This window comes from Gopherus flavomarginatus, chromosome 7 (genome assembly GCF_025201925.1).
Source record: "Gopherus flavomarginatus isolate rGopFla2 chromosome 7, rGopFla2.mat.asm, whole genome shotgun sequence".
Taxonomy (NCBI): domain Eukaryota; kingdom Metazoa; phylum Chordata; order Testudines; family Testudinidae; genus Gopherus; species Gopherus flavomarginatus.
The window spans coordinates 46750777-46766498 of NC_066623.1; the positions used below are offsets into that span (position 1 = coordinate 46750777).

Below are 15722 nucleotides of genomic sequence, written 5' to 3' on the forward strand. Positions count from 1 at the left end.
AAGTGAGATAGGTCAAAAGCCATGAAGAGTTGGACCTTGCAAAGAGAATTAAAACCAATAGTAAAAGGTTCAATAGCCATATAAATAAGAAGAAAACAAAGAAAGAAGAAGTGGGACCACTAAACACTGAGGATGGAATGGGGTTAAGGATAATCTAGGCATGGCTCAATATCTAAACAAATACTTTGCCTCAGTCTTTAATGAGGCTAATGAGGATCTTGGGGATAATGGTAGCATGACAAATGGGAATGAGGCTATGGAGGTAGATATTACCACATCCGAGGTAGAAGCCAAACTCAAACAGCTTAATGGGACGAAATCGGAGGGCCCAGATAATCTTCATCCAAGAATATTAAAGGAACTGGCACATGAAATTACAAGCCCATTAGCAAGAATATTTGATGAATCAGTAAACTCAGGGAGTTGTACCATACGACTGGAGAATTACTAACATAGTTCCTATTTTTAAGGAAGGGAAAAAAAGTGATCCGAGTAACTATAGGCCTGTTAGTTTGACATCTGTAGTATGTAAGGTCTTGGAAAAAATTTTGAAGGAGAAAGTAGTTAAGGACATTGAGGTCAATGGTAATTGGAACAAAATACAACATGGTTTTACAAAAGGTAGCTCGTGCCAAACCAATCTGATCTCCTTCTCTGAGAAGGTAACAGATTTTTTAGACAAAGGAAACACAGTCGATCTAATTTACCTTGATTTCAGTAAGGAATTTGACATGGTTCCACAGGGGGAATTATTAGTTAAATTGGAAAAGATGGGGTTTAATATGAAAATTGAAAGGTGGATAAGGAACTGGTTAAAGGGGAGTCTACAATGTGTCATACTGAAAGGTGAATTGTCAGGCTGGAGGGAGGTTACTAGTGGAGTTCCTCAGGGATCGGTTTGGGGACCAATCTTGTTTAATTTTTTTTATTACTGACCTTGGCACAAAAAGTCGGAATGTGCTAATAAAGTTTGCAGATGACACAAAGCTGGGAGGTATTGCTAACATAGAGAAGGACTGAGATATCATACAGGAAGATCTGGATGACCTTGTAAACTGGAGTAATAGTAATAGGATGAAATTTAATAGTGAAAAGTGCAAGGTCATGCATTTAAGGAGTAATAAGAATTTTAGTTATAAATTGGGGACACATCAGTTGGAAGTAACAGAGGAGGAGAAGAACCTCGGAGTATTGATTGATCACAGGATGACTATGAGCCGCCAATGTGATATGGCCGTTAAAAAAGCTAATGCGGTTTTAGGCTGCATCAGGCGAGGTATTTCCAGCAAAGATAAGGAGGTGTTAGTACCATTATACAAGGCACTGGTGAGACCTCATCTGGAATACTGTGTACGGTTCTGGTCTCCCATGTTTAAGACGGATGAATTCAAACTGGAACAGGTACACCGAAGGGCTACTAGGATGATCCGAGGAATGGAAAACTTGTCTTATGAAAGGAGACTCAAAGAGCTTGGCTTGTTTAGCCTCACCAAAAGAAGGCTGAGGGGAGATATGGTTGCTCTTTATAAATATATCAGAGGGGTCAATATTAGGGAGGGAGAGGAATTATTTAAGCTTAGTACCAATGTAGACACAAGAACAAATGGATATAAACTGGACACTAGGAAGTTTAGACTTGAAATTAGACAAAAGTTTCTAACCATTAGAGGAGTGAAATTCTGGAACAGCCTTCCAAGGGGAGTAGTGGGGGCAAAAGACATATCTGGCTTTAAGACTAAGCTTGCTAAGTTTATGGAGGGGATGGTATGATGGGATAGCCTAGTTTTGGCAATTAATTTGGCAACTGATCTTTGATTATCAGCAGGTAAGTATGCCCAGTGGTCTGTGATGGGATGTTAGATGGGGTGGGATCTGAGCTACCACAGAGAATTCTTTCCTGGGTGCTGGCTGGTGAGTCTTGCCCACATGCTGAGGGTTTAACTGATTGCCATATTTGGGGTTAGGAAGCAATTTTCCTCCAGGGCAGATTGGCAGAGGCCGTGGAGGTTTTTCACCTTCCTCTGCAGCATGGGGCACAGGTCACTTGCTGGAGGATGCTCTGTAGCTTGAGGTCTTCAAACCACAATTTGAGGACTTCAATAACTCAGACACAGGTTAGGGGTTTGTTACAGGAGTGGGTGGGTGAGATTCTGTGGCCTGCAATGTGCAGGAGGTCAGACTAGATAATCAAAATGGTCCCTTCTGACCTTAAAGTCTATGAGTCTATGAAGGGAAGCATCCCTCAGCAGCAGCAGCTGGGGCTCCCCCGGTAAGCCAGCCAACTCCCAGCACTGATAGCCTGGGTTCAACCCCAGGCAGCAGGAGAGAACCAATGAGCCAAGGGAACTGCTTTCAATGTTCCCCACCCACCCAAATATAGCAGTCATGCCTATGGGAGAAATCCCACATGCTTCTCAAGACTACTGCAATTATTGAGCTGAGTTGAGCATACTGTCATGGGCGAAGCCTTGATACGGGTTGAATTAAAACCCTATTGGGGTTAACACATTCACCTTCAAACATAACTTTAAGCAAAAGCCCGTGCCTAAGACAAAAGGAATAAGTAAATTCACTCAGGAGCTTTTGGCTAAATACTGTTTTGCAGGTGGGGTGGGCAGAACAGAAAAACCAGGAATGGATCTGGTGAAAGCATGGTGGCTGACCCCGGAAAAAAACCTGGGGAGAGGATTATGGACTGGGCTGCAGGCTGAAAAGAGTGCTCTTGGTGCTCTGAGCCAAAGAAGCTATTTCCTGCTATGATTCATTCTGCATCCAAAGACGCAGGATTTTGTATGGTCTTTGTAAATAAACAAAACTGCATTGAAGAAAATACCAGACTCCCATGATTGGTGAGAATGTCTCAGACTAGAATGTGTACCATCTGATTTATTAATTCAAACCTTTATTTATACAGAAGATTCCTTGCAATGACAATTAGTCTTACTACTTAAAAGGTAAGAAATGACAGACATATAGAAAAAGATTAATGGCCAGTTACCTTCTCCTGGGACGTACATGGGGTCAGGATAGATGTCTCCTATGAACTCCAACTACCCTGTCCACCCAACATATTTTATCAAACATGCTAATTACATATTTATTATTTATCTTCCAAAAACATTTGATATGATGAATATTATTACATGTAACATAATATGCATGCATTAACTTTAATTGGCATGTAACTTTTGCTGCCTCTGCTAATTTCATTTGGTTATTCTTTCTTCTGATGGGTTTATTACCACTGATTATGCATATCTGTGCAAATTTGACCAGGTCACCTTGACCCGTTTCTTTGCATAGGGGCTTTTTGCCTATTTTTCCTCTAATTGTCTCTTGGCAGTACATTTGGTTGAATTTAAGCTTGTCACCATATTCCATATAGCAACTTGTAATCACAACACCCAGGCCAAACAAAGTCAGCCTGTTGGAAAAATGTCCAAACTTATGCATAAGAAATTACTCATAACATTATTTTCAGTACCATCAATTTCCACTACCAACTGGAACATCCCCAGGGCCCCAAAGCAGCTTGGGTCAAAAAGGGGCCACAACAGCTTCATACATAAAGGCTGTGGAATCATAATAGCCAGATTGTTGACAACAAACGTTTTCTTGAGAATACAGCAGAGCCATTCTGGAATTGAAGCTGTATCTGAAAAACCAGAGATGATATATACTGGCAAAACATGACCAATAACAATAATACACAGTGCGTGTGTAGCGCTTTTCATGACTACATCTCAAAGCCCTTTACAAAGGAGGTTAGCATCATTTTCCCTATCATACAGATGGGGAAACTGATGTATAGGAAGGTGTAGCGAGATGCCTGAAGTCACCTGGCAGGCAAGTGGCTGAGCTGGAAATATGATTCAAATCTCCTGAATCCCAGTCCAGTGCTGTCTCTGCTGGGCCACACTGCCTCTGACCAGAGGCCTGATGAGCAGTTGTGATACATGTGGGGAAATGTAGGACAAAGCAGGAAACACAAAAACAACAGCAACAAGTAAAATACTCAGCTTCCCCAACATGCCTTGTAAAGTAGAAATTGACTTTTTCACAGCAAACCACAAAGACTATCTCCTTATTGTAAAGTACTTATTCAGATTTCTGGATCTAGATGAACTGTTAGACACTAGCACAACTGCTACCACAAACAAAGCAATGCAGCATTTCAGCAGGCATGGGATCCTAGACAGCGTCATTTCACACAGAGAACCTCAGTTACGTTGCAGTGAGTTTATACAATTTACCAAGGAATGGGAATTCAGTCCCATCACGTACTCAATGTGTCACAGCCAGTCAAATGGCAAAGCCCAACTGGCAGTGAAAATTGCTAAGACTGTATTAAAGAAAGCTGTATATGTGGCAAGCCAACCTTAATAGCAGCCTGGTAGAAGGCTTGATGTGAAAACATGTGTAGCCTGGTACTTATAATTCCAGCATTACAACCATTGATCACAGTGGAAAGGAAAAGAAAGATGTGCAAAGGAAGTGTGGTCTAGGGGATAGAGCACTGCGCAGGGATTCAGCAGACCTGGACTCTGCTCCTATCTCTTCCATTGGCCTGCTGGCTGATCTTGGACAAGTCACTTCACATCCCTGAACCTCAGTTTCCTCACCTAAAAAATGAGGTAATGATATTGACCTCCTTTGTAAAGTACTTTGAGAGACCTCCCAGAACTACAACCATGAGAACCTGTAAGGATCAAATCATTTCCTCCAGACAAATTATGCCCCTGGAGCAAGCTACAAGTAAACCCTCACTCCTGTAATGTAGCAGTGGCTGAGCATGTTTCACAGAAACCACAAATCCACGTGCCCAACTATGAACAGACATGGAGGACAGTGAAATACATCCTGCTATGAGACTTGATCAGTAGGAAACATCAGGAACACAAATCAATGAGCAATTGATAGATATTGGAGCAACTCTCAACCCTCACCTGTCATTACAAGACTTGTATTTGCTCCAACATCAACCTGCCTGCAAGGGAGACACAAGACACAGGCATGAAAGAACAACCCTCTCAAACCCAAAGGAAAATACCTCAGTTCCCAAGCAAGTTAACAATTAGTAGAATAAAAAAAAAAAATGAATAGTTGGTGTTAAGTCATACGTGATTACATAGATTTTAAGGGAGTGTACTAGAACGTTCAATATGTGAGCAAGTTATGAGGTTTGTGTTTAATTTTGCTATCACAAATGTGACAAAAGGACTGTTACAATAGATAGCTTCCCTCAGAGGGAGCACTACAGTATCATAGTGTGCTTATGTATATGGCAAATCTACACAGACGCACCTATAGAGCCTCGACCAGGGGTATTGTATCTGCTACCCAAGATAATAAACCTGGGAATCCTGGATGCCCCATCATCTTAAGCATTGGCTCCCTGACAGCAGGATTGTCTGGCTTTGTGAACTCTCTCCTCAAGCCCTACGCTACCAGCATTCCCAGCTACCTTCAAGACACCACTTACTTCCTGAGGAAACTACAATCTTCCAGAAAACACCATCCTAGCCACTATGGCTATAAAATCATAGAATATCAGGGTTGGGAGGGACCTCAGAAGGTCATCTAGTTCAGCTCCCTGCTCAAAGCAGGACCAATCCCCAACTAAATCATCCTAGCCAGGGCTTTGTCAAGCCTGACCTTAAAAACCTCTAACGAAGGAGATTTCATGACCTCCCTAGGTAAACCATTCCAGTGCTTCACCACCCTCCTAGGGAAAAAGCTTTTTTCCTAATATCCACCCTAAACCTTCCCCACTGCAATTTAAGACCATTACTCCTTGTTCTGTCATCTGCTACCACTGAGAACAGTCTAGATCCATCCTCTTTGAAACCCCCTTTCAGGTAGTTGAAAGCAGATATCAAATCCCTCCTCATATTTTCTCTTCTGCAGACTAAACAATCCCAGTTCGCTCAGCCTCTCCTCATAAGTCATATGCTCCAGCCCCCTAATCATTTTTGTTGCCCTCTGCTGGACTCTTTCCAATTTTTCCATATCCTTCTTGTAGTGTGGGGCCCAGAACTGGACATAGTACTCAAGATGAGGCCTCACCAATGCTGAATAGAGGGGAATGATCACGTCCCTCGATCTACTGGCAATGCCCCTACTTATAAAGTCCAAAATGCCATTAGCTTTCTTGACAATAAGGACACACTGTTGACCCATATCCAGCGTCTTGTCCACTGTAACCCTTAGGTCCTTTTCTGTAGAACTACTGCCTAGCCATTCAGTCCCTAGTTTGTACCAGTGCATGGAACTTGTTCTTGTTGAACCTCATCAGAATTCTTTTAGCCCAATCCTCTAATTTGTCTAAGTCCCTGTGTATCCTGTCCCTACCCTCCAGCGTATCTATCACTCCTCCCAGTTTAGTGTCATCTGCAAACTTGCTAAGGGTGCAGTCCATGCCATCCTCCAGATCATTAATGAAGATATTGAACAAAACTGTCCCCAAGACCGACCCTTGGGGCACTCCACTTGATATCGGCTGCCAACTAGACATGGAGCCATTGATCACTACCCATTGAGCCTTACGATCTAGCCAGATTTCTATCCACCTTATAGTCCATTCATCCGGCCCATACTTCTTTAACTTGCTGGCAAGAATACTGTGGGAGACCATATCAAAAGCTTTGCTAAAGTCAAGGAATAACACGTCTGCTGCTTTTCCCTCATTCACAGAGCCAGAAACACTCTACACCAACATTCCACACAAAGTTGGACTACAAGCCATCAGGAACAGTATTCCAGACAATATCACGGCAAACCTGGTGGCTGAACTTTGTGTCTTTGTCCTCAGCCATAACTATTTCAGATTTGGGGACAATTTATACCTTCAAGTCAGCAGGACTACTATGGGAACCTGTGTGACCCCACAGCATGCCAACATTTTTATGGCTGACTTAGAACAACACTTCCTCAGTTCTTGTCCCCTAGTGCCTCTACTCTATTTATGCTGCATTGATGACATCTTCATAATCTGGACGCATGGGAAGGAGGCCCTTGAGGAATTCCACCAGGATTTCAACAATTTCCACTCCACCATCAACCTCAGCCTGGACCAGTCCACACAAGATATCCACTTCCTGGACACCACACTGCAAACATAAACACCACCCTATATTAGAAACCTACTGACCGCTATACTACCTACATGCCTCCAGCTTTTGTCCAGACCACATCACACGATCCATTGTCTACAGCCAAGCTCTAAAATACAACTGCATTTGCTCCAATCCCTCAGACAAACACCTACGTGATCTCTACCAAGCATTCTTAAAACTACAATATCCACCTGCTGAAGTGAAGAAACAGATTGACAGAGCAAGAAGGGTACCCAGAAGTCACCTGCTACAGGACACGCCCAACAAAGAAAGTAACAGAATGCCACTAGCTGTCACCTACAGCCCCCAACTAAAACCTCTCCAGCACATCATCAAGGATCTACAACCTATCCTGAAGAACGATCCCTCACTCTCACAGACCTTGGGACACAGGTCAGTCCTCACTTACAGACAGCCCTGAAGCATACTCACCAGCAACTACACACCACACAACAAAAACACTAACCCAGGAAGCAATCCCTCCAACAAACCCCACTGCTAATTCTATCCGCATATCTATTCAAGGGACACCATCATAGGACCTAAGCATACCATCAGGGGCTCATTCACCTGCACATCTATCAATGTGATATATGCCATCATGTGCCAGCAATGCCCCTCTGCCACGTACATTGGCCAAACCAGACAGTCTCTACGTAAAAGAATAAATGGACACAAATCAGACATCAAGAATTGTAATGTTCAGAAATCAGTAAGAAAACACTTCAATCTTCTTGGACACTCAATAACAGACTTAAAAGTGGCAATTCTTCAACAAAAAAACTTCAAAAAGACTCCAACAAGAAACTGCAGAGCTGGAATTAATTTGCAAACTAGACACCATCAAATTAGGCCTGAATAAAGACTAGGGGTATGTCTACACTACGGAATTATTCCGATTTTACAGAAACTGGTTTTTTAAAACAGATTGTATAAAGTTGAGTGCACATGGCCACACTAAGCACATTAATTCGGCGGCGTGCGTCCATTTACTGAGGCTAGCGTCGATTTCCAGAGCGTTGCACTGTGGGTAGCTATCCCATAGTTCCCGCAGTCTCCCCCCCCATTGGAATTCTGGGTTGAGATCACAATGCATGATGGAGCAAAAACAGTGTTGCGGGCAACTCTGGGTAAATGTCATCACTCAGTCCTTCCTCCGTGAAAGAAACGGCAGACAATCATTTCGCACCCTTTTTCTCTGGATTGCCCTGGCAGATGCCATAGCATGGTAACCATGGAGCCCCTTTAGCCTTTTTTCACTGTCACCATATGTGCACTGGATGCTGCTGACAGACACGGTACTGCAGTGCTACACAGCAGCATTCATTTGCCTTTGCAAGGTTAAAGATATGGTTACCAGCCCTATTGCACCATCTGCTGCTTTGGAAATTGGCGATGATGGTTGCCAATCATATTGTACCATCTGCTGCTGTCATGGGTGCTCCTGGCTGGCCTCGCTGAGGTTGGCTGGGTCTCATGGACAAAAATGGGAATGACTTCCCAGGTCATTCCCTTCTTTATGTTTTGTCTAAAAATAGAGTCAGTCCTGCCTAGAATATGGGGTAAGTCTACTAGAGAACCAGAGAGCACAGCCACTCCGGGTCAGAGCCCCAGATATCCCACAGAAATGATGAGCTGCAGGCCATTCTAGGGGGTGCCCCTGCAACAACCCCACCCGTTGCTTCCCTCCTCCCACACCGCTCCTGGGCTACCGTGGCTGTTATCCCCTCATTTGTGTGATCAAGTAATAAAGAACGCAGAAATAAGAATCACTAAAAAGTCAGTGTGATAAAATGAGGGGGAGGTAGCCTCCAGCTTCTATGATATTCCAGGCAGGATATCTTCATTACTCATTAAAGGGTTTAGGGGGAGAGGAGCACAGCCTCCTGCTGCTATGATAGTCCAGAATCTCCATTAGATATGAAAGCGGGGGAGGGGAGAGGAGCTCAGCCTCCAGCTGCTATGATGAGGATGGTTACCAGCCCTATTGCACCACCTGCCAGGCGTGAATCTCCAGGACACAAAGCTTAAAGAAGGGAATGACCGCGAGTCATTCCCATTTTTGCCCAGGTGCCCCTGGCCGACCTCACCGAGGCCAGCCAGGAGCACTCACAGGATGATGATGAGGACGGCTATCACTCATATTGTACCGTACCATCTGCCACCGCGGAGGAGAGGGGAGAGGATACTGTTGTTTAGCGCTGCAGCATCCAGTCTACTGGATTAGACATACGGTGACATTGAAAAGAGGCAAGAAATGATTTTTTTTCCCTTTTCTTTGAGAGGGGGAGGGGAGGTAAATTGACGACATATTCCCTGAACCACTGGCAACAATGTTTTTGACCCTTCAGGCATTGGGAGCTCAGCCAAGAATGCAAATACTTTTCGGAGACTGCAGGAACTGTGGGATAGCTTGGGTCCTCAGTCCCCTCTCCCTCCCTCCATGAGGGTCCATTTGATTCTTTGGCTTTCCATTACGCTTGTCACATAGCACTGTGTTGAGTCCCTGTTGTGGCCTCTGTCTATTATAGCCTGGAGATTTTTTCAAAAGCTTTGGCATTTCATCTTCTGGAACGGAGCTCTGACAGAACAGATTTGTCTCCCCATACAGCAATTAGATCCAGTACCTCCCGTATGGTCCATGCTGGAGCTCTTTTTGGATTTGGGACTGCATGGCCACCCGTGCTGATCAGCACTCCACGCTGGGCAAACAGGAAAGGAAATTCAAAAGTTCGCGGGGCTTTTCCTGTCTACTTGGCCAGTGCATCCGAGTTCAGATTGCTTTCCAGAGTGGTCACCATGGTGCACTGTGGGATACTGCCCGGAGGCCAATATCATCGAATTGCAACCACATTAACCCTAATCCAACATGGCAATACCGATTTCAGCGCTACTCCCCTCGTTGGGGAGGAGTACAGAAATCGATTTTAACAGCCCTTTATATTGATATAAAGGGCTTCGTTGTGTAGATGGGTGCAGGGTTAAATCAGTTTAACGCTGCTAAATTTGGTATAAACACGTAGTGTAGACCAGGCCTGGGAGTGGATGGGTCACTACAAAAAGTAATTTTCCCTCTGCTGATACTCATACATTCTTGTCAACTGTTTGAAATGGACCACCTTGATTACATTGGCCTCGTTAGAATTTAGGGTGATCAGATGTCCCAATTTTATAGGGACAGTCCCAATTTTTGGGTTGTTTTCTTACATAGGTTCCTCTTACCCCCGCCCCCACACACCCCATCCTGATTTTTCACACTTGCTGTCTAGTCACACTATTAGCACTACAAAAGTAATTTTCCTTCCCTTGGTATTCACCCCTTCTTGTCAACTGTTGAGAATATGCCATTTCAACCTTAATTGAATTGGCTCGTTAGCACTAACCCCCACCCCTCCACACACACTTGGGGGAGGGAGAGAGTGAGAAAAAAGGAGGGAAACTCCGGGGGCTCTCTGGAGCTGGGAGGGAGAGAGAGAAAGGTGGCAGCAGCAGCAGCCCGCAGGCCCTTGCAAAGGAAGCAGCAGAGAGAACTTTCCTGAAGTCTAGGAAGGACAGGATGGCCGATCGGGGGCACCCCAGGACAGAAGCAGCCCTGTGCCAGGGAGGAATTGCTCGAGAAGGACAGGCCAGATCTGGACCCAGTATCACAGCTGCCCAGAGCTGCATGGGGGTGTAAGTACTGGGGCTTGTAACTCTGCATTGGGAACAAGATAGAAGGTTGCTAGATAGTTAAGTAGGGAGGTGGTCGCTCCATGGCTTTGCAGAGTGCGGCAGAAGAGGGCACGGGAGGGGTTTCTTGGGGGAAAGTTCACTGGTGCTGAAGACAACCAGTAGCACCCAAGACTCACCACTGAACTGGAACTTTGCTCAGGACCCCTGAACTCTGTGTTGCAGACACATTTGTATCTGCCCTTCCAGACTGTGCTACCACTGGGCTAGTGCGGCCTTGGCTTGGATGCAGTCCTGTTTTACTGCTCCCCCTATATTTCCCCTTGTTGTTTTTCTCCTCTTATCCCTCTGTAAATAAATATTTCCCTTTCTTATATCCATTGTACTTTTCCTGTGGGGGTGTGTGTTCACACTCATAGACTTTAAGTTCAGAAGGGACCATTATGATCATCTAGTCTGACCTCCTGCAAAAAGCAGGCCACAGAATCCTACTCATCCACTTCTATAACAAACCCCTAACCTATGACTGAGTTATTGAAGTCTTCAAATTGTGGTTTGAAGACCCTAACTGCAGAGAATCCTCCAGCAAGTGACCCATGCCCCACACTGCAGAGGAAGGCGAAAAACCTCCAGGGCCTCTGCCAATCTGCCCCGGAGGAAAATTCCTTCCCGACCCCAAATATGGCTATCAGTTAAACCCTGAGCATGTGGGCAAGACTCACCGGCCAGCACCCAGGAAAGAATTCTCTGCAGTAACTCAGATCCCATCCCATATAACATCCCATCACAGACCACTGGGCATACTTACCTGCTGATAATCAAAGATCAATTGCCAAAATTAGGCTATCCCATCATATCAATCACTCTGGGGGGGTTGGAACAGGTGCGCCTGGGGTGGAAGGGATTTTTCCTGCTGCATTCCTGCACATGCCTTCTCTTGGCCAGAGCTGCCTGCAGAGCAGACTCCATCTTGGCCACAAGGGCGCTAAAGTTACACAAGCTGGGTCATGTGAGGTATTAGTGGAAAGGTCATTATTTACTAAATATAATTATCCTATTTATATGCATGTATCATTTCTGTATCTGAAGTTAGGAATATTGACTAGGTAACAATTACAACTTGGGGAATGCCCACCGGATAGTATGCAGTCAGCCTGCATGGGCCATTCAGGAGAACAATAGAACTCTGAAGATGCTAATCTCCCTCCTTGAAAAGTTTCCTGGGATGCTGTTTTGACACTCCAGGTTCAGATGACCATGTCATCTGGTACTAGATACCATCTTGGACTTCCAGGTTTTTCCATTAAGAGGGGGGGTGGGGGTCAAACTGGGAAACAAGGGATTCCTGCAATATGCAAATCCTATTTAAGGTTGAGGAGTGAGTTAATCTAGGCTCTTCTCCACTGCCTCCCCACCCAAGAAGGAAGACTGCTGAAAACACCTGAAAAACAAAGGAACTAAGCTGGGGCAGGGGCTGAGCCCAGGTGAGAAATGTCTAGCCTGTGAAAGGAATAGCTAGAGATTTAAACTGCGAGCAGTGCAGTTTACCTTCAAGAAACTCTACAACCTGCATAAAACAACATTTAAGGTGAGAATTTGCTACTATTAACCAGTTAATTTAGTGTATCAAGCTTAGTTTGTGTGTTTTTTGTTTTATTTGCTCAGTAATCTGCTTCGATCTGTTTATTCCTTATATTCACTTAAATTTTATCCTTTGTAATTAATAAACTTGTTTTGTTTTCTAAAACCCAGTTTGTTCAATTCATAACTGGCTGGGGCAGGGCGGGTGGGCAAAAAACTGTGCAAATCTTCCTCCACACTGAGGGAGGGAGGAAATTTCATGAGCTTACACTGTACAGTTTTCTGTGCTGCACAAGACAATACAATTTTGGGTTTACTCTCCAGAGGGAGTGTGGACTTGACTGCTGGGCAGTTTCCTAGCTGAGTCTTCGCATGCAAAGCTGATTAGAATCACACAGAGTCTGCAAAGCTTGGTGTGTCCCTAACTGTGTGTGTGCTAGAGGAGATTGGAGATCCTGGCTCGGCAAAACAGTGTAAGGGAACTCAGGCTGGTGGAGCAGACGGGCTCAGTAAAACCCAGTATATCAGGTGGCACCCTGGAAGAGGGGTCCAATCTGTCACAACCGGGAGCCTCTGTGACAGCCTATACCATTATGTTCACCACTTTACAAGACTGATACATTTTGTACAATGTATAGCAACTCTGTATGTGAAGTTACAAGATTGTTACTGAAATATATTGTAATTCTGGGTTACACCCACAAATCAGTTTTTCAGAGACAAAGATAACACCTGGCTGGGGTCAGTGTGAATGACTACCACCTGCTTAAGCAGCCAATCTCCAGAGAGGGAAGAGGTGAATAAGACATTTACATTTCATCACAGGGATGGTTCAAACCCCAGTGCTCCACAAGAGACTACTTGTTGCCTGCACCCAGCTGGGATAATTCTTAGAGGGGAAAGGGCTATAATAATAAAACTCCCCAACTCACCTCTCCTCCTCCCATCTCTGCTCATGACATCAATGAACACCTGAAGACACTGAACTAAGGGTGTGTGTGTCCTGGACTGAAAGGAAACCCAGCCTGTGAAATGTACTGCAGCGTGCGATGAAGCAAATCTTCACTTTGAATTTTGTTAATTTGTTAAGTTAGCCATTAGCTTGCATTTTACTCTTATTTTCTTTTTGTAAGCAATCCTGACTTTTATGCATCATAACTTGTAATCACTTAAGTTTATTAACTACAACAAATAGATTTTATCTTATTGTTTTATATTAACCAGTGTGTTTGCAGTAGAGTGTGGGGAAACTCCATCTGGGATAATAAGGCTGGTGCATTACCATTTTCCTTTGATGAAATGAGAGACTTTCTATGAGCTTGCGTTGTTCAGCAGTGTGCTGGACAGTACAAGATGCACATTGCTCGGGGGACAAGATTGGGACTAGAAATTCATGGATGTGGCACTGTATGTAATTCATGAGCGACTACTCAGAGTGCTCATGTATTTAGCTGGGAGTAAATTTGCACGCTGAAGGCAGTGTGAGCATGCCAGGCATTGATGTTCTGATCACAAAACAGTGTAAAAGGCATCCAAGCCTAGAGAGTTAAGGGGACACTGTTGTTCAACATTCCAGACTGTATCCTGGATAGTGTCATACACCCTGAGCAAGTGACCCCACGAGCTCTCTGCCAGCCCACCAATGTCCAGGACAATCTGACTGCACATGAAGATGTTACAGCACTTGGAAAAAAGGCTGCTTTAAACAGAAACTGCTTCTCAGTTGGTGCAGCTAAAGTGCCATTCTGTAACACTCTCTTGCTGACGCCACATAAAAGCAAACTCCTTCTGTAACTCTTCTGCCAGGTTGTTTTGGCAGCAACAAGGGATGGGCTCCATGTCTAGGGGTTTCTCTTAACATTACAAAACCGAACCACCTCAAGCCCCCAGCCAAAAATCAGGAAAAAAGTAAAAACCTCCCCTGACTACCTCTATGGATGTGTCTACTCTGAAATTAAAAACTCGTAGCTGGCCCGTGCCAGTTGACTCAGGCTAAGGGTCTGTTTAATTATGGTGTAGATGGTCAGGCTTGGGCTGGAGCCCACACTCTAGGACTCAGGCGTGGTCTACACTACGCTGTTAAACAGATTTTAACAGCGTTAAATCGATTTAACGCTGCACCCGTCCACACTACACTGCTCTTTATATCGATTTAAAGGGCTCTTTAAATAGATTTCTGTACTCCTACAAAACGAGAGGAGTAACGCTAAAATCGATATTACTATATCGGATTAGGGTTAGTGTGGACGCAAATCGACACTATTGGCCTCATTATTTTACAGTAGCTACCCACAGTGCACCGCTCCAGAAATCGATGCTAGCCTCGGACCATGGATGCACACCACCGAATTAATGTGCCTAGTGTGGACTCTCACAATTGACTTTATAATATCTGTTTTATAAAATCGGTTTAAGCTAATTCGAATTTATCCTGTAGTGTAGATGTAGCCTCAGAGGTATAAGGGTTCCAGAGCTCAGGCTGCAGCCTGAGCTGGACCATCTACACCACAATTAACAGTCCCTTAGCCCAAGCCTGAGTCAGCTGGCATGGGCCAGCCACAGGTGTTTAACTGCAGTGTAGACAAATCCTAAAAGATAATACTTCCCCATTCGCAAGCACTGAGTCTATATAACAAAAAGAGAAATTTTATCAAAGGGGAGAGGGAACAAAGCATTCATTTACAGGAACAATGACTCAAAAGCATGCAAACACTAAATAAAAACTCCAACCAAAGTATCCTGGGCAGTAGTCCTTTGCCTCACCTTGAAATTTTGAATGTCCAGTGGACAAATGTCCCTTTAACGTGCCACTTTTTCTTTCCTCCTGCTGCACACTGTTTACAGTCTGATGTCCAAGGTCAGCAAAGTCCTGAAGATCAGGGGTGAATTCAGGGGATTCACCTCCAGCTTCTGAGAAGAATGTGAGTGGTGCCTCTGCCACTGCCTCTTTGTTGCTGCTGCCACTTCTTGCTGCTTTCTGCTCTGGCAGCTACTGCTGCTTGCCATAGTTGCTGCTGCCTCTGCTGTTCCAACTGCTTCTGTACTCTTGTGTCCTTGGTCCTATAGCCCACAATTACCTAGCCCAGCTAGTAGTGACACCTTTGGTGCTGGTGCTGTGGTGTCTCTCATTACTCTGCCTTTGTCCACCATGCTGTGTTCTGAGGTTCCACCACCCAGCCCACTTTTCAGTGATTTCAGCTCAAGTAACTTCACTGGGTATGGAGGAACCTCACTGCCACTGCATCCTCTATGCTGTCTTTTACTGAAACACTGTCCCCACATAGGTCTAAGGCTCAGACTCCTAGACCAGTCTATCAATGATTTCAGCTGTAGTGATCACTGGAAAGAGACAAAGAC

General features: G+C 44.5%; 1 long non-coding RNA gene across 2 annotated transcripts in view; it reads right to left on the bottom strand.

Annotated features, from left to right (window-relative positions):
- The window catches only part of LOC127055911 (uncharacterized), a 28108-nt gene that overhangs the window by 5238 nt on the left and 7148 nt on the right, over positions 1 to 15722 (bottom strand). Inside the window, exon 2 of one of the 2 annotated variants that reach the window (XR_007775646.1) lies at positions 15129 to 15704. The exons of the other annotated variant lie outside the window; for it this stretch is intronic. This is a non-coding gene — a long non-coding RNA (uncharacterized LOC127055911). The remainder of the gene's footprint in view (positions 1 to 15128; positions 15705 to 15722) is intronic. 2 annotated transcript variants of the gene reach the window in all.